We start from the raw sequence: 24,148 nt of genomic DNA, 5'->3' as shown, positions 1-24,148 counted from the left end.
AGCAACCATTCCCACAGTTCAACAAGCAGCCTCGGTATCATCTCTCTGGCTGAGTGAGTTGTGGCACAATGGGAGTCTGAAGTCTGAACAGATAAAAGAATCCAGGAAGGAGGTGTCAACTGTGTACCTATTCATTCATTCAACATGTCCTGAGTAGCTCATAGGCATGGCTGCTGCACTTAATCTTTTTTTTTTTTTTTTTTTAAAGACAGGATCTTGCTCTGTTGCTCAGGCTGGAGTGCAGTGGTGTAATCCCAGCTTGCTGCAGTCTCTATCTCCTGGGCTCAAGTGATCCTCCCACTTCAGCCTCCTGAGTAGCTGGGACAATTGTCACGCTCCACCATGCCTGGTTAATTTTATTATTTTTTGTAGAGATAGAGTCTCACTGTATTGCCCAAGCTGCTCTCGAACTCCTGGACTCATATGATCTTCTGGCCTCAGCTTCCCAATGTGCTGGAATTGCAGGCATGAGCCACCATGCCAAGCCCACTTAATTGTTTATTTTGTAGATTACACAAAATGCCCAGCGGTGGGGAAGAGTAGGAGGTAGAATATAGCTTCACTTGCCAAGCTGTGCCTCCTAACAGAGAAATGTGACCCTCCAAGGACAGGGTGCCTTTTCTTGACATACAGGTATCTGCTGACCAGTTCTCCTCCCTGCAAAGCTTTTTCTAAAAGGAATTGCCTTTCTCTAAATTTCACCAAAGTGAGAGATGGGCTAGCAATGGCTCTGCTCCTAAGGCCATGCATCATATAGAGCAATAAGGACACAAAGATGAAAATGGCGTGGCTCTTGTCCTCAAGAAAATCTAAATGGAGGCACTTAAGTAAAATAAGTCATCACAAGTATGAAAAAAAAATGGTACATAAAAATCATAATAGACACAAGAGAGGAGAAACACCTGGTTAAAACTAGTATTAACATTATATACAAGGAAATGTTCAGAAGGAAAGATAAGGACAAAAAGATAAAGGAGAAGGAGAAGAAGAATCATGACCATTTGTTGAATACCTCTTCTCTGCCAAGATTGTTCTTATCAAACATGGGAACCAAGGCTCAGAAAAGCTGAATGTAGAGACTGAAGAAAGAGTGAAGATTCTAGGTCAGGTCCTTCTAGTTGCAGAGCCCTTACACTTTCTAAACACTCTTTCCCACCATTCATTCTATAGACATTTATCAGGTCTGCACCAGACCATGCCAGGCAGGGTGCTGGGAACAGGAGATAAAGGTTTCACTGGAGGGCTCTGGTTGAGAGTATAAACTGAGAGTAGAATGCCTGAATTTGAAACTTCACTCTGCCTCCTCTTCCTGCCACAGTTTCCTCCTCTGTAAAATGGAGATAATTTTGTAAGGGTTAAATGAGATAATGCATGTAAAGTACTTAGAACAGTGTCTGGCACCCAGAAGCTCATAAGTATTATTCAAGCTGGAGTACTATGTAAGTGTTAGATATGATTATGATTTTTTAAGGCTAGCCAGGATGTTATTATTAATGGTACCGGTAGTAGTAGTATCATTTCCTCATGGTTTATAAACATGTGTCTAATATATAGAAGGAAACAAAGCCTTATGATCAATACAAAGCCCTGGAGGTATGGAAGGGTTTAGATGAAAATGTCACAACTATGTATATACATCTTTGCAGTTAGAAAGCCTGTCGTGCACACAGCCCTGTAATGCAAAAAGAACTGGTATTATGTTGTCCCCACTTGAAAGACAAGGAAACTGAGGATTATCAAGGCTCAGTGACTTGTCCAAAGTAAGACAGCTAAGTGGTGGCAGACAGCTGGGTTCCACTTATTTACTATACTCCAATACTTAAAAAACCTTTTACTTTGAAATTATTTCAAATTTAGAGAACAATCCAGACAACTCCAGAGTAATCCAGACAGCTCCTATATACCCTTTATCTACCCAGACTTGTCAATTTCAACATTTCAGCACAGCTATATCATTCTGTGTGTATATTTATTTTTTCTGAACTACTAAAGAATAAGTTGCATATACCATATCCCTTTGCCCCTTAATATTTCAGTAGGTATTTTTAAATATATGTGTATAATATTTATATATATCTAATCCAGAGGCCATATCCCAGTTTTTTCAATTGTTTCAATAATGTACTTCAGAGCATTTTTTTGTCTACCCTCCAGCACAAAACCCAGTCCAGGGTGACCTATTGCATTTAGTGACCATGTCTCTTTAGTCTCCTTTAACTTGGAACAGTTCCTCAGCCTTTGCTTTTCATGACACTGGCCTATGACAAATACAGGACAGTTATTATGAGGAATGTTCTTCACTCAGTTTGCTTGATATTTCCTCCTGATTAAATTCAGGTTATGCGATGTTGGTCAGAATACTACACAAATGATGCTGTGCCCTTCCCAGTGCATCACGAACCTGCATCTGGACACTTGGATGCCTCATGATGTCCATCTGCTTCTGATTCGTGTTATTAACCTGATCATCTGGCTGAGATGTTGTCCATTTTCTCCACTGGATAGTTACCATTTGCCCAGTCTTAGCCAATAAGCAATATGTGGGGAGATACTTTAACCCATGCAAATATCCTGTTCCTTATCAACCTCTCTCTCTCTCGATTTAACATCCATTGATGATTTTTGCCCAACAATTCTAGGGTTGCAAAATGATGACTTTACAAATTCACTACTTCCTCCACATATATCACATGTCACATATGTCAGTTGGCATTACACTGTAAGGAAGAGCCCTTTCCTTTCCTCCACATTATCTATCTATCTATCTATCTATCTATCTATCTATCTATCTATCTATCTACATACTTACCTACCTGTCACAGAATAGACTTGTGGCTTCATATTTTATTCAATGGCTTATAATCCATTGCTGTCCTTATTGATTCCATTACTCAAATTGTCCCAGATATGGCCAGCAGAAGATCTTTAAGCTGGTTTCTCTCTGTCTTCTTGACATCACTGATCATGTTTGCATACTTTCTGGTACAACAAAGTGCTCCAGGTTTAATTTATACCTTCCCTGCCCAAACCGTGGAATTAGCCTTTTTACTTAAGGACCCCTGGTTCTTTAGAGTGAAAAATGGTATAACCTGATACTTCTTGGTCTGGCATGTAGTTGTTGATCAAATGACTGAATGAATAAAAACCTGCCTTCCCTGTCATGAGTCACTACAGAGCCAGAAAATCATCATCCAACTCTTCCTAAAAGATGGACAGATCACAACAGTGCAATTTCAGACACTCCTGTATGCAGGATACTCAGGTCCAACTCCTAACTTCCTCCCTTCCCACTCATGTTTCTTCCTTTACAAGAAAATGAGTGTAGAAACCCACTGCATGAATCATCCTTGGGAACTGAGAAAGTACTTGGCGAAGTCAATCTCTCTAAACTTCAGAGATCCTTGTAGCGGACTTGTCTGTGGTGACAGGTTTAGGAAAGAAAGCTGAATGCATTAACTCAAAACATGCAGGAAACAGAAGGAGAAATGGAGCCAACATTAAGAATAAGATCCTCCAAGGACATCCTTTCTAATCTTTATAATACCCCTCCATGATAGGTGGTTTCATCCCTATTTTTGCATGTTTCAGAGAGGTATAATGTTCCCTATTCAAGGTAACACAGCTGGTGAACTGTAAAATCAGAATGCAAATCCAAAGCACATACTTTGAACTATACTGTAGAAGCCCATTAGGTAGATACTTTCCTTGCATTTGTATTCCTTTTAACTTCATTGTTTTTTTGTGAATAACATTGTTTCTGACATGCCTGGAAATTTTTTCATTAAAATAGAATGTAGAATGTGTTCTCCAAAAGTATTTAACTTTTGTTCCTCTAGATTTCAGGAAAATAAGCAAAGTTTTTACTACTTAGGGGCTGTATACCTGGCATACCACCCTCTTGAAAAAATAATCCATACTCCTGTATTCCTTAACTTTGCTGCACATTAGGATCACCTAGGATCCTCAAAATATGCTCTCGTCCCCATATATCTGATTTCACTGGTTTAAAGCTCACCTGGGCATGGGGATTTTTAAAAGATGCCTACATGATTCTAATGTGCAGCAAAGGTTGGAAACCACTGCCAGCCGCAATAAAAGAATCTGGCAAAGACAACTGCTTCTCAATTGGTTCAAAAATTTAAAGAGTGATTTGGGCATTCTGGAAATCAACCTGACCCTTCTTCCTTCAGACAATGACCCAGGGTATTATATGAAATGAATTTAAAGCAGAAATTTGCTCCTTAGTAAAATTCCAATTTTTATGTTTATTTATTTATTTATTGAGACAGGGTCTCCCTCAGTCACCCAAGCTGCAGTTCGGTGGCACGATCACTGCTCACGTCAGCCTCCACCTCCTGGGCCCCAGCAATCCTCTCACCTCAGCCTCCCGAGCAGCTGGGGCTACAGGCATGTGCCACCCCACCTGACTTTGTTTTATTTTGTTTTGTTGTAGAGACAGGGTCTCCCTATGTTGTTCAGGGTGGTGTCGACCTCCAGGGCTGAAGCGATCCTCCTGCCTTGGCCTCCCAAAGTGCTAGGTTTACGGGCATGAGCCACTGCACCCAGGCTAAATTCCAATTTTTTTAAATTAAAACAAAATAATTACAAGGACAAACAAAAATTTGAAACCTACCTTAGTGAAAGATGTGATTAATATTATGAGCTTCATGGAGATTTCATTGAACAGCAATCCAGTCAGTCTTTATGAAGCAACTCCCTCTGCAAGGCACTGGGAATACAGTGGGGAGTAAGTGGGTACACTCAGGCCTCAAGGAGCCTTGAGTAAAAAGGTAATGACCATAAATGGTGCTCAGTGTGGGGAAAGCCACTAAGGGGAGGTGCAGGGAGCTCTGGTACACCAAGCCAGATACAGTCATCCTTCAGTATCTTGAGAGATTAGTTCCAGGATCCCCTCAGATACCAAAATCTATGGATGCTCAAGACCCTGATATAAAATGGCTTAGTATATGCAATATAACCTATGCATATCCTCCTGTATACTTTAAATCATCTCTAGATTACTCATAATACCTAATAAAATGTAAGTGCTGTGTAAATAGATGCTATACTGTATTGTCTAGGGAATAACAAGAAGAAAAAATTCTGCTCATGTAAAGCACAGACACATTTTTTTTCTGATATTTTCCATTTGATGTTGGTTGAATACGTGGATCCAGAACCCATGGATATGGGGGGCCAACTATATATTCTCTGGGGGTATCAAGGAAGGCTTCTCTGAGGATGTAAAATCTCAGCTGAGACTAGAAACAGAAGAGGGAGCCAGGATTTGGAAGGAGGGCTAGGGAGAATCTGGTGGTATTTAGGCAGAAGAGCACTGTAGTAGACCAACTGTGAACCTTCTGAATGTGTGATCAAGTCTAAATGCCTGTCTACATGGGCTCTACAGCAACAGGAACTATATAAACACTGGAACAAGTAACTAATCAACAGTTACAGACTCAGTAGGCTCCTCCTTTGCAATCCATGTCACATGGACACTAAAAACACACGAATGAAATTATTAACTTCCTTCTGTGACATATTTCTTGCCTCTAGGTTCAGATAACCCTCATTTCCCAAAAGCACCTTCAGGCTCTGATTTACAACTGTACTGCCAGTGTGGCTCCTTCCTTTCTCTATTCAATGTTAGGACCACTCACTTCTCTGAGCCAGCCACGCCCAAGATGGCTATCCAGAGCAGCTTGCACTAGAAGATGAGATGTGGTCACCACACATGTGTAAATGATTCAGCCATATAATTACAAAAAAAAAAAAAACTTCAATGACATCTGCAGAAGTTAGAAGGATGTCTGCGCTCTAAAGTGGGCAACAGACATTATGCAATGAACTCACTGCAGAATGTAGAAGGGTCCTTCTCGCAGTGTAGGTACCTAGTAGGGTATTCCTAGAATGGAGGAAGAGCAAGTCCACAAACCTGCTGAAGTTCAGATCTCATTTCAGAACAGGGAGTGGTAATGGGTCTGGGATGGCAGTAAAAGGACGGCCCAGGGCCACTGAACATTCCATCCAGAAGCACTGCCTGCTCACTGAGAAGTGCAAAACATTGTGCTAAGCTCAGTCACTAAGAGATAGAAAGATGAATGAGACATGACCCCTGGCCTGGAGGAGCATATAGTCAAGTGAAGGAAGCAGAAAATTAATAACATCTTGGCCCATTTCCTTGGCCAATTATCAGACATCTCCTAATTGAGAAACCATATCACTGGCTTCTAGCTCTAAAAACTATCAAAGCTCCAGACAGGAAACACACTGGACACATAATAAAACTGGGATATTGATGAGATAAAGTTGTCTACTGGCTGATTGCCTCATTGAGTCAACAAACGGCCCTGTGTTTGGTAATGGCAATATGAAGAGGCCTAAATCAGAGACGGCCCCTGCCCTCAGGGAATTTATATTCACCACGGTACATCTGCTCAGTACTTTGCAAATGTTCAGAGGACTCTTATACACAGAACTTCATTTGTTCCTGATAGCAACCTTACAAGGAGCTAAGAAAAGTGCTCAGAAGGGTAACATCACCTGCCCCAGATCTCTAGCTAAAAATGGCATCGGCAGGATGTGTTATTCCAAGGCCAGTTCCCAGATCACTACATCATGTGGTGTGTGACTTGAATGTAGACAAGGAAGGAAAGAAGGAAGAAGAAAAGTATCTAATGGTAATCCCAGCACTTTGGAAGGCCGAGGTGGGCGGATCATGAGGTCAGGAGATCGAGACCATCCTGGCTAACACGGTGAAACCCCGTCTCTATTAAAAATACAAGAAAATTAGCCGGCCGTTGTGGTGGGCGCCTGTCATCCCAGCTACTTGGGAGGCTGAGGCAGGAGAATGGCGTGAACCCGGGAGGCGAAGCTTATAGTGAGCCGAGATCGCGCCACTGCACTCCAGCCTGGGTGACAGAGCAAGACTCCGTCTCAAAAAATAAAATAAAATAAAATACATTTCTTTCTCTCCAATTAACTTCAACTTTCATGCATTAAAACATAATTCTTAACTTAGTCATATATTCTTTAAATGCTGGAAAGTTAGCATTCCAGCAAAACCTTCAAGCATTTCAGGTAAGGGTGTTTTAGAAAAGTCATTATTCCCCCCAAAGCATGCATTTTATTATTAAATACCACAATGACTGTTCTGTAGCAGAAGAGGAGAGACCTCAGAAAGCAGCTGAATCTGAGGTCTCTACCTTTTCACTTCAGAGCATCCCTTTCCTAGCTTTGATAAACCAAGGCAGAAAATGAATAGATTACAAGTGCTCTGCAATAATGTGTTTGGAACCAATAGATCTTTTTCACTTATTTCTGGACAATACCAGGTCAGCTGGAAAGCACCAGTAGTACAGTTCTTCATAGCAACTCATGACATAAAAGACAACTAATGGGAAGGCTGAAAGCATTAATCCTTTCTCCATAATGGTCTTTCAATCAGCAGGTAATGCCACTGGGATGCCAGTGTGTACTTAAATGGACTTTCCCATTTTATTCCTGTCTAATCTCCCTTTCACCCTCTCAGAAAGGCCAGCAGCATCCAACTTGGGATTGTTACCAAAGCTTTCATAATTTACAGGACTTTTTTTCTCCTTTACATTGGAAACCACAGCTACCTCATAAATAACTCCTTTTATCACAAGTGTGGATGTTCCGGTAATGCTACCTGCAATATGTCAAACATTTCAAAAGTTATCTAATGTGCTAGACAGAAACTGCTTTTGACCTCTGGGTTAACCAAAGTTAACCAACAAATGTGACTGCTTTAAAGGCTCCTTCCTGCTCCAGCTGCTGTTTCAAGCTATAAATTACTGCCACTCAGGATAGTGACAAGACAGGGTAGCAGGACTTTTTCTGACACTGTACAGTTTGTGATTAAATATAGTCTTGGTTTCCTTTCTCAGTAATCAAGTATGTGGACATTATATATAATCCTAAGAGGCCTTCTTGGTAAACTAACCACAGAATTTAAAAACCATGTGGTAAATGATTAGAGGGAGGTTGTGTTTTAACCACTTTTGGGAGTTTCCATTAGAGAAATTTGATTTTACTTAGTTCAGCACACCTAGGCCTGATCTGTGCCACCCTCTACAATTAACCTGACCACTTCACCCTGTCTCTGACTTCCCATTAGCTGTACCTTGGCACAGGCTGTGCCCTCTGCTGGCAAATCCTTCACTCCCCTTCCTCACTAGTGGAAACTCCTGCTCACTCGCCCCCCAGGCCCAACGTTAAGTGGAACCTCCTCTAGGAGACCCTGCCCAGCACTGCAGTCAAAGGTGAGCCCTTGGACATCATTGTTTTAACGTACATGACACTATATTCTAGTGATTTCCTTCCATATTGCTTTATTCACTGGACAGTACTGTAGCATCAGGGTTTCGAGCACAGTCTTTGAAAGTGCAGATCTGCATCTGAATTCATGCTTATCTACTCACTTCTCCGTAGACTTGGGCAAAATGCTTAATATCAGAGACCTTTCCCTACCATATTTATTAAATGAGGCTTTAAAAATCTACTTCAAACAGGTATTTGCTGTTATGATGATTAAATAAGGTACAGAAAGTTACTGGCATAAATGCTGCATACATGGCAATTACTCCTACTCCTCTTCCATCATCATCACCAATAGTACAAAATTGTAATCATTATCATCATTATCAATGTAAGTAAGTTCTAATCACCATCCTCATCCTCATCAATATTATAAAGTTCTAATCATCATCATCCTCATCAATATTATTAAGTTCTATGCCCCCTTCAGGAACACTTCTATTCCTCGTTGTATTTTGAGAGTATAGCATTTTCAACTGTTCAACTGTTTGTGCTAAATTTTGAAGACAAATGTATTTGTCAACAGGACCTGGTCTTCAGCAGCTGCAGAACTGCATCTTAGCTCATCTGATGCTGACCAATGATCTCCTGGGCTTGCAGAACTAAGTTATAAGCATAAAGTTCATGAAGTTCCCTCCATTCTGTTTTCCTAACCAAAGGCTGAAAATTAACTCTTGCTGTCCAGGAACATGGACATTAGTTTTTGTTTCTTTGGTGGTGGTGATGGTAGGGGAGGGAGGCTGGGCAATGAATTACTGAACCATATTTTACACTGCACCGAAAAACCAACAGGCTACTTTTCAACATTTGGTTTATAATCATTCTCCCTTCTACCAAAAAAAAAAAAAAAAAATTCTCCCAAATCAAACAAAGCTGGAGATGGATGGCAGATTGCTAAATTCTTGCCGAGTCAAAATGTAAAAGAAGCATGATAAATTGTTTCTTGGCTCCCTCATCCTTCCTTTGAAAAAATAATTTACAGTGTGGGATGGGTTAACTCCCCTTCACATCGTCTAAATCCTCAGAAAATCTATGGCAGGCTCAGTCTGAAAGGCCAATTTGACCCCATAGACCTGTCTCTTACAGGATCTTTTCAGGCCAACATTAGACATAGGCTGTCTGTCCCTCAGGACCCTGATATCTCAAAAGCCAAAATTGTAAAATATACTTTTTTTAAAAAAGGGAAACCCTGCCAAAGCCAACCCAAGTGTTTTCTTTCTGTTACATTTAAATAAGTATTAAATTAGATTCTGCCTAGCAGTCCTTGCAAGTCTAAGTTAGGAGGTAAGAATTTGGTAAACACTTTTATCTGTCAGAACCATCCCATAGGATCCATTTAGGAAATAAGTGAAGTTGAGGGTAAAATGTGGCCTTTTTGTCAATGATAGCACCTAACATTTGTCATACACTTACTACAGCAGCCAGGTGCTATGCTGAAGATTGTATAGGCCTGACACCATTTTGATCCACACAGCAAGTCCATGAGGCTGGTGTCACCAGCATCATGCCCACCTAACAGATGAGCAAACTTAATGAGTGTAAGTAAGCCTTAATGAGTGTAAGTCTCTGTCCAAAGTCACACAGAGGGTGAGTGGTATGACTCAGTTCCAAACCAGGGGAGTCTAGCTCAGAGTCAGGCCCTCATTGGGAAGCTCAAGGCCTCTTGCTCCATGCCGGCCACCCAAGTCCATACCAGTGGAGTTCACCCACAGGATCTTGACCTCATTCTTATCATCGAATCCCTTAGGTTCACCATAGGGGATTTACCATGAGGGATGTTTATCACTGCTTTATTGCTTTCCTTCATATAGCTCCTCACCACCACCCAGAACCCAAACTGAATCCTGCACCTGCAAAGCAGCAGCTAGCTGGAGGCTGAGGCTGAGACACAGTCCAGCTCCCGAGCCTTGGGGCTCCCATCAGCCCTCACCCTGCTTCTCTGTACTTTCTCATTCACCGTGGCTCATTGTGCAGAAGCTGTACTGACCCCACATCCAGACACAAAGGTGTGGAACTTGCTCTGGCTCTTGCATGTTCAGTCCAGGCAGAGGGCATGTCTCACCTGGGATGTGTATGTTCAACACTGCATGGCATTTGCTGGTGGGAACACAGGCTTTATAGTCACAGCTCTGCCTACAGATCCCAACTCCACCAATTAGCTGGGTGACCTTGCTTTTCTCACTGAACCTCTCAATGCCCTAATTTCTTCATTTAAAATACAGGCATAGTAAAGTTTTTCAGAATTCTTGTAATTAAATGAAACATATAAAGCAGTTGGTGTTTAATAAATGTTAGTATCTCTGCCCATGAAAAGCCAAGATCCTAATGGTCTCTTAACTCTTCTGTGATGGAGTTGGAAAACTTATGAAAGAGAGCAGAGCAACCACGCTTATTCATTCAGCAAATACTTATTGAGCACCTATTACATGCCAGACATTTGAGTGACGGTTTGATACTCCTACTGGGCTATTTAAGCCCACTTCTGGGGATGTAAAGGGACACTGATTAAGCTCCTGCCTAGTACCATGCAAGTAACATGGAGAATCTCAGTGACTGTCACAACCATTTGAGGCCAGTATTATTAGCCCTGTTTTACATATAAGAAAACGAAATGCACTGTGAAAGGTCCAGAAGCTTGGCCAAGGCCCCACAGCTATAAGATGCAGCAGGTACCACCACTATGCTGCCCTGCCTCTTAAGTTCCATCAGATGCCAGATGGATAATCCTTTCTCAGGACTCTTGGTCATTTTCCATCATTTGATCCTTCCACAGTGTTTAATTTAGGGAAAATTAAAAAGAGGGTCAGTTCTTATAATTTTCAACACAAGTCAATTAAGGCTGGCAAGATCCCTGGGCTCAATCTCAGACCTTGCAACTGGGAAGGGAAGAGGCATCTTTCAGGTCTCTCGGCAATTATTACAGAGATAAAGGGCTGTCAGACAGGTGGGCAAAGAAGGCTCAGAACTGTCACCACTCACTCTACCAGCTCTGGCCCTACACCTGCCATTCCACCACCCAGTTCCAGCCTTCGAGCTCCAGGTAAAAACCAATGGAATGAATACCGAGCAAGCTGGGAGAACACCCATACGCTGCCTCTCCTCTACAGCAAGAGCAACAGGATCGGCTGGATGCAGGTTCAAATCCTGCCTCTGCTACTTACTGGCTAAAGGAGTCACCTACCTCCTCTGGGACTGTTTTCCCTTCTATAAAGCACGGAAAATAATGATAGATCATGATAACATCACTTGAGGACATCTGAGAACCAGACAAGGTAATGTGTGTAAACTGCAGTTTCTTCTAAATGGGAAGAACCATCAGGGGCATCATTCTTCCTTGGCTTTGGGGGCAGTAGAAATGCTATCGACCAAGCCAGGATGGTAGAGAATTTACATGACGATGACTCTCATCGGTAGGCCTCACCTCTCATACAGCACCCAACAGCCTTTTTCCAGTTCAGAAGATGGGTTGAAGGAAGGGAGGCTGGGCTATTCTTGCCAAGACCTGAGTGCTGCCTTTTTTAAACCTCATTTTCCACCCAAGCAGAGGTCCCCTCTTTCTGCACATAATGGGACTCCATCAACCCACTTCCTCTCCATTCCCACTCAGTTGGGGCCCCCAGAGGCCAGCCAAGAATCCTATCTACCAACCCTCCACCTTTTCCACCTCTTCCTCCCATGCCAGGTAGCCTCCCCTTTGCTCATTCTCCCCGGGTCTACTGATCTTGCTACAGGCCAGGAACTGAGGTTAATAATATTGGCTTTATATATTGGATAGCTCAGAGCCAGCCCCTGAGCTAGGTGCTTTGTAAATATTACCTAATTTAATCCTCACTGCAAGCACGTAAGGTAGGCATTATTATGAGTAGATAATATGAGTATAGCAGTTTCCCTTCATCCAAAGGAGGGGTACGTTCCTAGACCCCAGTGGATGCCTGAAATCGTGGATAGTACAGAACCCTATATATACTATTTTTCCCTATACACACATACCTGTGATAAAGTATAATTTATAAATTAGGAACAGTAAGAGATTAACAATAATAATAATAAAACAGAACATAGTAATATGCCAGCATCACTACTCTTGCACTTTGAGGCCATTATTAAATAAAATAAGAGTTACTCAAACACAAGCACTGTGACACCAAGACAAGTATACACTGTGAGGATCTATCTGATAACCCAGATGGCTATGAAGTGACTAACAGGCCCTAGGAATTGTAGACAGCTTAGATACACAGGACAAAGGGAGGATGCAGGTTCCAGGCAGAACTGAGCAGGAAGGTGTAAGATTTCACCATACGACTTGGAACAGCACGTAATTTAAACCTAGAAGTTGTTTATTTCTGGAATCTTTCATTTAATATTTTCGGACCATGGTTGACTGAGGGTAACTGAAACCTTGGAAAGCAAAACCTTGGAGAAAGGAAGACTACTGTACTCGAGGTTCTGAGATGCGGTCACTGGCCCACTGCCACAGAGACGCTGGGATTTGAACCCATTCTGTCTGATTTCTGTCTGACCTCAGAGCTATGCCTCTTTCCACTGTTCCACACAACCTCTGAGCACCTCTGTTATATTGTCTGTAATTTACTTTATTTTACTTTATGTTTTGAGACAGAGTCTCACTCTGTCACCCAGGTTGGAGTGTGGTAGTGCCATCTCGGCTCATTGCAACCTCCACCTCCCAGGTTCAAGCGATTCTCGTGCCTCAGCCTCCAGAGTAGCTGGGATTACAGGCACCCACCACCATGCCCAGCTAATTTTTTTGTCTTTTTAGTAGAGATGGGGTTTTGCTACGTTGACCAGGCTGGTCTCAAACGCCTGACCTCAACTGATCCACCTGTCTTGGCCTCCCAAGGTATTGGGATTACAGGCATAAGCTGAGCCACTATGCCCAGCCTTCTGTGATTTACTTTAAAGCTCCTGAGTACTGATAGTGAGATGAACATGTGTGTTTCTAAGTTAAATTTAATCTACCTCTGAGGGTTGGACAGTTAACGTTTGTGTAGCCTAAATAGGGACCTATATCCCTGGCATGGTTATTCACATTTCTAGTACCCTAATTAGGAATTCACACATGTGAAAAGAAGTTGGTACAAATATAAAGGAGGAAACCATAAGCACTTCATATATTGCTATCTAAATCTGCATTTGAGGTGTCATTAATGAGCATCGATTAATATGGGGCATTAGAAATAATTTTTCATTCATAAAGTGAGTGATGGTCAGGAAGTGTGATGGGCTTACAACGTCGCATGGGCATCTCCACTCTAGCACGAACAAGAGGAGTCCTACCTAGGTCCAAAATTCTGTAAGGTTCTGTGTGTCCCACTCAGTAAGTCTATCACCTGATGCAGCTGGAAGACTGGCCAACCCTGATATCAGAATATTATGCTTGTCTTATCCTGAATTTTTTATGCAAGAATGGTGCATGGGCCTCAAAGATAGAAAGAAGGAATTATTTGGAGCCTAAAGAAAAGAGATTTACGATGATTTTTATGCTTGCTGGCTAATAAATGCTTATACTTGTGAAGAATTTAGCCTATGACTTGCTTTCACTGTAACTTGGGTTGTTGGGGAGGAAATGTGGTTCCCAAACCCACTAGAAAGAACCTGACCACTGTTCAACAGATAAAGACTTTGGTCAGTTCACAGCAGAGTCCAATAAGCCAGAATCCCTGCCTTTAAAGTAAGAGAGAGGAGACCCCATTACACAATGAGAACACATGAACACAGGGAGGGGAACATCACACACCGGGGCCTGTCAGGGGGTGGGGGGCTAGAGCAGGGATGGCATTAGGAGAAATACCTAATGTAGATGATGGGTTCATGGGTGCAGCAAACAACCACAGCATGTGTACACCTATGTAACAAACCTGCAAGTTCTGCACATGTACCCCAGAACTTAAAGTATAATAATAATTTTTAAGTCCTAAAACTGTCTACAGACTCACAGTGAGAGACAGATCCATGTAGTTGTTTAGAGACTAGGTTCTGGGCCAGATTGCTGGATCCGAATACTAGCAGGAATTATCCAAAATTTCCATGTGCCTCTTGTCTCTCCATTTATAATCTGTTAACTATACTTCCTCCTAAGGCAGGATGATCACATGACCTACTGAAGGAAAAAGCACACTGAACAAAAGAAAGCCTTTAGTAAATGTTGGTTACCATTATAGCAGAGAAGGAATAAGAACTGCTTTTCAAGAGGTACTCAGTGTTAGCTATTATTTTATTATTTACCATTTACATGTATTTACCATTTTGACCAATAAGCATACACTGTATCCCCAAGGACTAGAGGCTATGGAGATAAATAAGAACACTATACCATCCCCCTAGGCTGCTTTTCCATGGTCTCTGCCCTCAAGGGGCTCCTAATCTAACACGTAAGTCAGACAAGCAGATTATCACATCTTCAATAAGGTAAAAGGCAAAGTTTTATGAAAGCAACACAGAGAGAGAGAGAGAGAGAGAGAGAGAGAGAACTGAAACTGTGCTAGGAGAACTCTGGGAAAGCTTCCTAGGGGAGGTGATATTTGAGATGGGATTGAAAGAATAAATGGAATTTGGCCAGGGTAAACGTGCTCACACATAAGTGTATATTTCCCAGTTTGCTTGTAACATTGCAAAATTCCCCAAGGTCAGGAATCATGACTTTCCCTTATCACACCAGCAATCCCAGTCCTCTACAGGATAGATGTCCAATATGCAGTGCTTACTGATGGGCAAAGGAAGCAAACATCATATTAAACAAGAAAAGGGAAGAAAGAGAAAACACACAGCAAAGCGGGTTGTGAGTCTGGAAAGGGTAGAAGCCCCATATCCCTGAGGCAGGAAGTGTCAATCTGCCTATTTGTGTGTTTGCTAGTATAAACTGTAACGGCTCTTTAAATACTAATCCTTTTCATCTGGGATGCCCCAGCTGGGTTAAATTTCCAAACCTCTCCCTCTGACTTTTATGAGCTTCAGCTTGTAACAGGGTCTGATGGAGGGCACACTGTGTCCTTTCATTGTTAGGATGAGGTAAAGAGCAGTCGGCAGCACAGCCCAGATCTTGGCTTCTCGGAGGGTTATCCCAAGGACTCACTGAGCACTAAGTGCCAGACACTGTTCTAAGAGCTTTACTTGTATTAACCCATTTATGCCTTGAAACAATTCTAGTAGGTAGATGCCATTAACATCCTTACTTTACAGATGAGAATAGGGAAGTCAGTCTTGTGATGACAAAGTCCCACAGCTGGTAATGGCAGAATTAGGATTCAAACATCACAGCACATGACCTAGGAGAGACTGAGAGCAGGTTTTTCAGGATGCAAGCCTATAAGCTAAGACTTACCACATTAGTGAAAGGTGTGCTATGCTTATAATTTGGGACTTTTGTGGGATACTGGGCATATCTGCTCCTCTTACCCTAATAACCACATTAGCGTCTTGCGTCTGCATGGGAGGCACTTCTGCCACGCCTGCTGTAAAATGACTAAGTTGCTAATAAAAGTAATGCTTCTCACTGTGACTGGTGCCAACCCCAGTCTCTGAGTGCCAATGGCCTCTTGGCTTTTCCCACCAACTTTTCTGGATGGCTCTAAGCAGACAAACCACCCAGACTGCTGCAAATGTTACTTGGAGAAGAGCACATGCCAGGAGCAACAGGAAAAGGGCCCACCCTCATTGCAGTTGGAGCTTTCCTAAGTAAATCCATCCTCCAAAATAAGTTAATTACTCCTACCCGGGATGCTTATGGAGCCTGCAATTGCCAAGTGCTTCAAGATCAATTTCATGAGCATTTCCCCGACTCCCTGCATAAGATGGTATTGGCCATTTGACAAACGGTTTTGGTGACTTGCATGAGGACAAGGATGCAGGTACTCAGAGCAGCCTCATGGTTCAAAACCACGCACTTGCCAGCATGCCAAATCATTAGGCTGGCTGGCAGAAAAAAAAAAAAAAAGGGACCCCCTTACATCTTGGTTTCTCACTTGCCAGGGGATGTCAAAGGACTATAGAGAGTGAGACGTTTTGTTAGGATTGAAAAGAGCATCAGCCAACTTTTTAACTCCTAAAAATCCACAACAGGTCTAGTAGTTGAGGAAACAAAAGCAAGATGGAATGTCCTGAAACTTAAATTCCTCATGATTGCAATGGAGTGGGTGCACCTCTAGTTGTCTGAAAAGCGATGGAGCTTTCAGTCATGGAGACATGAGCCTAACCCACCAATTACTAGTGGTGTGAATGAGCCACAGCTTCCTCGTCTACAATGAGGATATCAACATCCCCCCAGGATTGCTGCTAGTCCAGATAGGCTACTCTATTTTTTTTTTTTTTTAAAGAAAAAGGTGCCATTTGGGTGGAGGAATTCCAAAAAAAAAAAAAGTATCCCCTTTGCTGGTCCAGTCCGCAAAACCCTCCACCCTCCTCAAGTGCTGATGAGAAAATGTGGACAGAGTCAGGCGTTCTCCAGATTCAGATTAGATGTCACTCCTCTAGAGATGCCTCCCCGATCCTCCAGAACAGGGCCTTCTACAAAATGCTCCCAGGCCCTCCTGTGCTGCTCTCTTGTTAAATACTTGTTTCAGTGGAAAATTTTTGCCCTCAGTGCCAGTCTTCACTGTCAAACTATAAGCTCGGTAAAGGCAGAGCCAGGTCTCTCATGGTTAGTTGCTATGAGCTCAGAGTTCAGCACACAGAGCAGCACACAGCGAGCTCTTGTCAAATAACCGAACAAGTGAATCAAAGTATCAGGAGGCGGTAGGCTGTATGAGATGGTCTCTCACCATACCTCAGTGCTCTGAAGATGAGTGATTCCTCCACCCACCCCTTCCCATCAGGCCTGTCCACAGCCACTGGATCTCAAACCTCAGCTTGAACACAGACATTGAAAGACTTCCCTCTTATTTTTAAAAACTCATTTCTACTTATTTTTAATATATAATACAAAACATGTATTCATTCAATCAATCAATATTTGCTGAGTGCCTCTTATACGGCAGACACTGCTTGGAACTAGTGCTGTAACCCTGGCCAGAGTATACCTTCTAGTGGGTGCAGAAAAACTGTTAACAAGTACATGAGAAAACTTCAAGTACTACTGAGTACATGAAGAAAATTAAAACACTGTAATGTGTTAGAAAGTCACTGGGGGAGAGAATGTGGTGAGTTTCTACGGAGGCGTCAGGTGGTTCTCTAAATGACAACCTAAACCCGTGCTGTCTACACCTGGAATAACCTGCACAAAGTGAACTGTTAACCAGATACCAGAGGTTGCTAACTTTATAGTCTTATGAAAATGAAAGAACCACGTGTTTAGAGCTACAAACTTCCCAGCTATGCAAAGATCTTGGAGAACAGCATGCCAGGCGAAGGGGACAAACAGCACGTACAAAGGTCCTCAGGCCACTGGTTTTGGTGCATCCAAGGAAGAAAAAGGTCATCATGACTGAGGCACAGTGAGCTGGGGAGCAAGGGGCATTCAGTGGAGGTGGGGAAGTGGGCAGGGACCACAGCAGGTGGCAGCTTGCAGGGTAAGGGGTACAGATTGATTTAAAGTGCAATTGGAAACCACTGAAGAGTTTTACAAAAGTGAATGAATGATCTGGTTTGTATTTTAATAAGATCACTCTAGATGCTCTGTCAAGCAGGAGTACAAGCAGAAGACCAGGTAAGAAGCTAGTATAGTAATCTAGGCTAGAGGTGAAGCTGATTTAGACTAAGGTAGTAATAGCCTAATATAGATAGGCTTAAGGCATAATTTAGAAGTGTCAGAATTCATGATGACTTCTGAGAGGAGAGGTGTCCGGAGCTGCACGCCCCGGCCATAGCGAATAATAATTAAAGATTAAACGCCTGAGCTATATTCATTTCCACTCCACACCTTCTCCCTAGATTTACCTTCTTCCCTGTATTAATACCGCCATTAAAAGATGGCGCTCTTCCTGCTTCTTCTTCATTCATTTTTCCCCGCGCCCGTGAAAAGACTACCTGATAGCGCAGGCGCAACATGACGTCCAACCGGAGAAACCGAAGCCTATCTGGCCACACCTTCCGCAATGAGGTCATTTCCGCCTTAGCCCAACCCCTTCCCCTCCAAATGTATATAAGGCATTGCATTACCACCATTAAACGAGACTTGATCAGAGCACTGTCTTGTCTCCATTTCTCGTGTCTCTTGTTCCCCAAATTCCCACCCCCTCCTCCAGGGCCTACACTGACTATCCCGCGGGCCGGGATAGAGAGGGAAAGAGAAAAATTAAGGATGATGTAATCCAGAAGAAAGTAAGCTACAATGATCCTCTTTGCCTGAGTACCTACTGTGGATCTGGCACCTGGCTCAATTAATCCTCACAACTCAAAGAACGGAGTACTATCCTTATTCCCACTTCCAGGTGAAAAACTGAGACTCAGAGACATTGAGTAACCAGCCCAAACCAACAGGACCTTGTGTCTCTAATGTCATTCAACGTTTCAAGATTCCACACAGCCTGGGATCCTGTTCCAGAGTTACACTGTCTGCAGGAGGTTTCTCGGGGGAACCCAGCACTCTGCGGGTATATTAAATGCTCTTTGAGCCAAGAGGGGCTGAAGCGCCACGCTGGGAAGCCCAAGGGCAGGTGTCACATGCAATCTGTTTTACATTAGTCGCCCAGGGTTATTTCGGCCCCGTGATCTCACATGCCCCGTGACATGATGGGATGTGACAGGACCAACCCAGGAGGCCCTACCAACAGCAGAGGAAGCTGGCAGTTGTTTTCATTATTATTATCATTAGAATCAAGTAGCTCTTTTCCACTGAGAGCCACTGCTAATTTCTTAGCCGGATGGTCACTAACACTGCTTAATCCATGTGATACAGGGGAATATGGAAACAAGCCTCAGAGTTGGAGCTGGAATAACCAGGACTAAAGTCCACTTAGTCCTAAATGCTTGGGAGTACTGAGGCTCTGTATAAGTCTCTTAACTCTCTAAGTCTCCAGTTTCCTCTTCTCTAAAATATGGGTAACAAAACCATCAACATCACAGGACTACACGAGGATTACCTGGATAATCTGTGTTAAAGCCCATCATCATCATCATCATCATCAATACTAAAAAGAAAAAGCCTGCTGTCTTCAGTTGCTGCTCTCCTCTATTTCTAGGAAAAGTGAGCTGTAGAACTCTTTATGAGATTCTGCAAACTAAGAATTCAAAGAATTCTGAAACAATACTCCAATTCCGTTGCAAAGAGATGGGTGTTTGGCACAAAATTTTTGGCTTAGACCTAAACCCATGCTATCTACCTCTGGAATAACCTGCACAAAGTGAACTGTTAAGCAGATACCAGAGGTTGCTAACTTTATAGTCTTATGAAAAGGAAAGAATCGTGTGTTTTGAGCTACTAAATTGAAAAGACTTACCTTTCTTTTTTTTTTTGAGACAGAGTCTGGCTCTGTCGCCCAGGCTGGAGTGCAGTGGCCGGATCTCAGCTCACCACAAGCTCCGCCTCCCGGGTTCACGCCATTCTCCTGCCTCAGCCTTCCGAGTAGCTGGGACTACAGGCGCCCGCCACGTCGCCTGGCTAGTTTTTTGTATTTTTTTTTTTTAGTAGAGACAGGGTTTGGACGTGTTAGCCAGGATGGTCTCGATCTCCTGACCTCGTGATCCGCCCATCTCGGCCTCCCAAAGTGCTGGGATTACAGGCTTGAGCCACCGCGCCCGGCCTAAGACTTACCTTTTACAAAGAGAAACAAAACCAAACCCCAGGCAAGTGAGCCTGTCTGAGCTTTAGGTGCCTCATCCATGAAACTGGAACAATTTCATAATTCAAACTACCTTCCTCCTAGGAGTGTTGTTAAGGTTAAGTAAAATAACTCGGCCGGGTGCGGTGGCTCAAGCCTGTAATCCCAGCACTTTGGGAAGCCAAGACGGGCGGATCATGAGGTCAGGAGATCGAGACCATCCTGGCTAACACGGTGAAACCCCGTCTCTACTAAAAAATACAAAAAACTAGTCGGACGAGGTGGCGGGCGCCTGTAGTCCCAGCTACTCCGGAGGCTGAGGCAGGAGAATGGCGTAAACCCGGGAGGCGGAGCTTGCAGTGAGCTGAGACCCGGCCACTGCACCCCAGCCTGGGCGAGAGAGCAAGACTCCGTCTCAAAAAAAAAAAAAAAAAAAAAAAAAAAAAAAAAAAAAGTAAAATAACTCACATAAAATACTCAGTAAATGTTACGTCCCTCCCTTCCACTCCCCAGCCCAGAGACTTCCTTTATTCTTAATGGGTTCAGTGCAAGAAGGACAAGCTGTGATAGTCTAGGGTTTCTATTGGTGAAGAAGAGGCTGAAGTGGGCTGCTCTGAAATAGCACGAAGCCAGTTCCCCCCGAAGCTCTATGAATCTCCTGAATACAGAATAGGCTGAGAAGCATAACAAGCCCTCAGAGAGACATAAACCAAAGTGGGAGCTCCTGAGATACCCCGTTATCTGCCTACTGCTGAAGACTCTGTATTTTTAATTATAAAAATGCACATTTGCAGTGCTTCTTTGGTTTTTCCATAAGCTTTTGTGCATCCTCTCTCACTTCTGCAGTCCTGGGTTGGCAGAGCAGATGTTACCTGTCTGTTTTGCAGATGAGGATATTGGGACACTGAAAGGCTCTGTGATTAAACTAGGTCACATAGCAAGTCTGTAAATGAACCCTGATGAGAACACAGGTTTCCTGACTTCTAGCCCCCCACCCCACCCGCCCCACCCCGCTTTCTCTGTTGCACCTTATCTGTCATGTTCCTAGGAGAGCGTACATGCTTCCTTTAACTTTAAGGTGTGTTAGCGTAGTAAACTGTGCCATTGGGCCTTGAGGTTCCAAGCTCTTAGATTCCTTTGGTGCATGTGGTAGCGACAACAATCATAATGATTATGTTGAACTGGGGCCTGGGGCCAAATCCAGGCCTGCTGCCTCTTCTGGTGTGAAAGTGACAATATGTTCCTGTCTTATCCTGCTTGTATTTCCTCTGCCATTTACTTGGTTCTCTAAGATCTTGCTACTTCAAGAGGTCACCTGGACATGCAGCGTTGCCACCCCCTACGAGCTTGTTAGAAATGCAAACTCGCAGGCTCCACTACAGCACTTTCAAATCAGAATCTGCATTTTAACATGATCCCCAGGTGATCCAAATGCACACTGAATTTCATAAGCACTGCCCTGAAAAACTAAAAATGTGTTCAATAAACCATCAACACAGAACATGGAAGGTGATAAAACACCCATACTGGCAGTTCAGAGGTGATTCCTGAGTTACTTCGATTGTCCTTTAATCACGGTGTCTGGCACGCAGTAAGCACTACATAAACATTTTTAGAACTAATTGCTGGTTCCTTATTTAAGAAGTTAGTCCGTTTGTAGGGTCTGTTCATCACCCTTCTCTCCTACTGCTCCCTCTTCTGGAGAGTTAAATGAATTTGGACATGTAAAGCACTGGGAACAGTGTCTCGCACAGAGTAAATGCCCAACAAGTGTCCAACATCCTTACTAACAGGCCATGAAGGTAGCTGCCTTCCTAATTGACCACTTTGGCTGTGAGAAGGAATGTGTAACACGGGCCACCTTGGGGCTTTGTGGGAATGCCACTTGGCTGAAGGAATGCAAACTTATCTTAAGAAACAGACACTCTGAAGCATACTTTGTAATGCATAAAAAAATTATTCCAGTGGATTCCAGGGAAATGATTAAGTGTCCAGGAGAGGTGGGCTGACAGATTATCAGTGTTGGTATGTAAACTATGTTTGGCAGAGTAGCGAAAAGCAAAGCACTTCCTCATATCTGTATCTGCCTCTCGTCTTGCTTTTGATTTGAAGATAAGAGACTCTGGAGTAATGAATCATGGTGGTGGAGAATGGCGTGATGGACAGGCCTCCTGAATCCAGTCAGACAGACACTTCTGGTTCAAAGGTAGCCTTAAGCGTTAATGAGCCTTCACTTGCTAACCACTCCACCCTCCTGCCTTGTTCTTTGCCACTACACTGACTTCGCTCTTGCCATTAAACCATACCTATGAGAGGCTTTCCTGCTATTCTTTCCTTACCCATCCTTTGAAGAACCAGCTCAAATAAATCCCTATTACCAGTGCTTCAGCCCGAGGTCTTTCCTTCCTCACTTATTTGGCAGATAGGTGCTATTTTGTTGTTTAATTTTTTTCCATTTAATTTGCCAAATTACACAAAAATTCCACCAAAGCAGGGATTGCATCTGATATTTCTTTGAACTCCCCATCTCGCCCAACAATGTTCCTCACACTGAAGAGGGTCTCGGCATTTATGGGTTTACTGAGCTATTTTTACAAACAGATAAAAGAAAGACAGGAGATTTCAGATGGATTTCCCATCACTTTTAATAAAAATAACTGCATTTCTATAATGTGAGAAACAAAAGCAGCTTTTAGCATTTTCAGCTGCATTTAAGCTACATTTATTTTGCCTCTGCTAAGCGGATACTTGGTAGTTTTCCTGGATAGTTGAACCACCTTATTTTCTGCTGATTCCTATTAGTATCAGATCATAAGAAGTTTCATATTCCGAGACGAAGTTTTAAGTTATAGATCACCGTGCATCACTAATATTTAGTCAATAGTCAATAAGTGCTGACAGCTGTGCTAAATGCTTTAGGCGCATTAATCATTACAGCATGATGACGGCGGCACTATTATGATCCCCAATTGAACGAAGAAACGGGCTCTGGAAGAGTAATTTACTCAAGGACAGAGAGATAGGAAGTAGCGAGGCCAATGGAACCCAATATCTCATCTTCCAAAAGAACCAAGATGCTTACCCATTATGCTCTGCTGTCTCTGTGTAAGTTTCCTCTATCTTGCTGAAAAAATAAAAAGATTATCTAATAAATTAATATAGTTATCTAGTGCAAAAAAAGCCAATTCAATGAACACTGCTCATAGGAAAACTCTACCTTTAGGGCAGTTCAGCCCAGGCTATAAAACACATTCTCTGGGCTGATTTTTGGCATAAAATGTCAAGGACAAAATAAATTTTTTGCTGATTAAAAGAAAAACCTCTCGGTGGCGGCTATTAAATTTTACAGCTGAAGAAAGAGGGCATTCATCGGCATTGGCTCTTTTTGGTCCTTAATCATAATGCCTAAGCTCCTATTAGTTTTAGAAAAACAAAAAGGAATTTTTTTCTCAATGTGTCAATATAATGCACTCCTTCCCAAAACAATGTTAAATAAAAATGAGGCATTTTTAAAAAATGTTTGAAGAGAACCAGTCCTACCCTTTGACCCTGTGCATTGAACCATCATTTCAAAGATGTTTCAAAGCATTTTGGTCCTGTTATTTACCCTCTAGATATTCCTGTCTTTTGTAAGACTTGTCAGTTTTTAAAAAAATCATCAAGATATGCATTAGCATTCATTAATACTGAACTTTCAAGGCTAACTGGTTTTATTTGCTTAGCAAACTTATCTTTTTAAAAAGATAAATGGTTAAAGATATTTCCTCACGCTGGTCATTGTCTCCCAGACACAACACTGCCCACTGATTTTGAGACCCAGATGAGGTCTCAGGACACTCCTCAGAGCCTAGGGCTAGCTATGGAACTGTTCCACACACTCAGCCTCATGCCTCACTACTTGTGTGGGCAGCATTTGGCCCTCTCTCTATTTACACAAACTCCCTAACGGTCTCTGGCACCACTGACGTCTCAGAGGGAGGCACAGTACATAGAGTGTTTCACAAGAAAATCTTTAAACAAAAGGAATTAAAGAAAAGCCCTGTTTAATAGTAAGTTTTTACCAAGCTCCTAAATTCTCGAGAGCATGTGAAATA

At 42.7% G+C, this 24,148-nt stretch overlaps 1 protein-coding gene across 3 annotated transcripts in view; it reads right to left on the bottom strand.

Moving 5' to 3' along the window:
• Nucleotides 1-24,148, bottom strand: part of ROR1 (receptor tyrosine kinase like orphan receptor 1) — a 410,977-nt gene that overhangs the window by 239,929 nt on the left and 146,900 nt on the right. Inside the window, exons 1-2 of one of the 3 annotated variants that reach the window (XM_050756588.1) lie at nucleotides 19,377-19,916; nucleotides 14,298-15,636 (exon numbers count right to left, since the gene is read on the bottom strand). The exons of 1 other annotated variant lie outside the window; for it this stretch is intronic. The gene's annotated coding sequence lies outside the window, so the exon portion shown is untranslated. Of the gene's footprint in view, nucleotides 1-14,297; nucleotides 18,302-19,376; nucleotides 19,917-24,148 lie in introns of those variants that run through there. One more of the 3 variants, XM_050756527.1, reaches the window with a different exon arrangement.

This window comes from Macaca thibetana, chromosome 1, assembly GCF_024542745.1.
Source record: "Macaca thibetana thibetana isolate TM-01 chromosome 1, ASM2454274v1, whole genome shotgun sequence".
In the NCBI taxonomy this organism is placed as follows: domain Eukaryota; kingdom Metazoa; phylum Chordata; class Mammalia; order Primates; family Cercopithecidae; genus Macaca; species Macaca thibetana.
The sequence above is the reverse complement of the archived record's forward strand: the minus strand, read 5'-3'. Positions and strand labels throughout refer to the sequence as shown.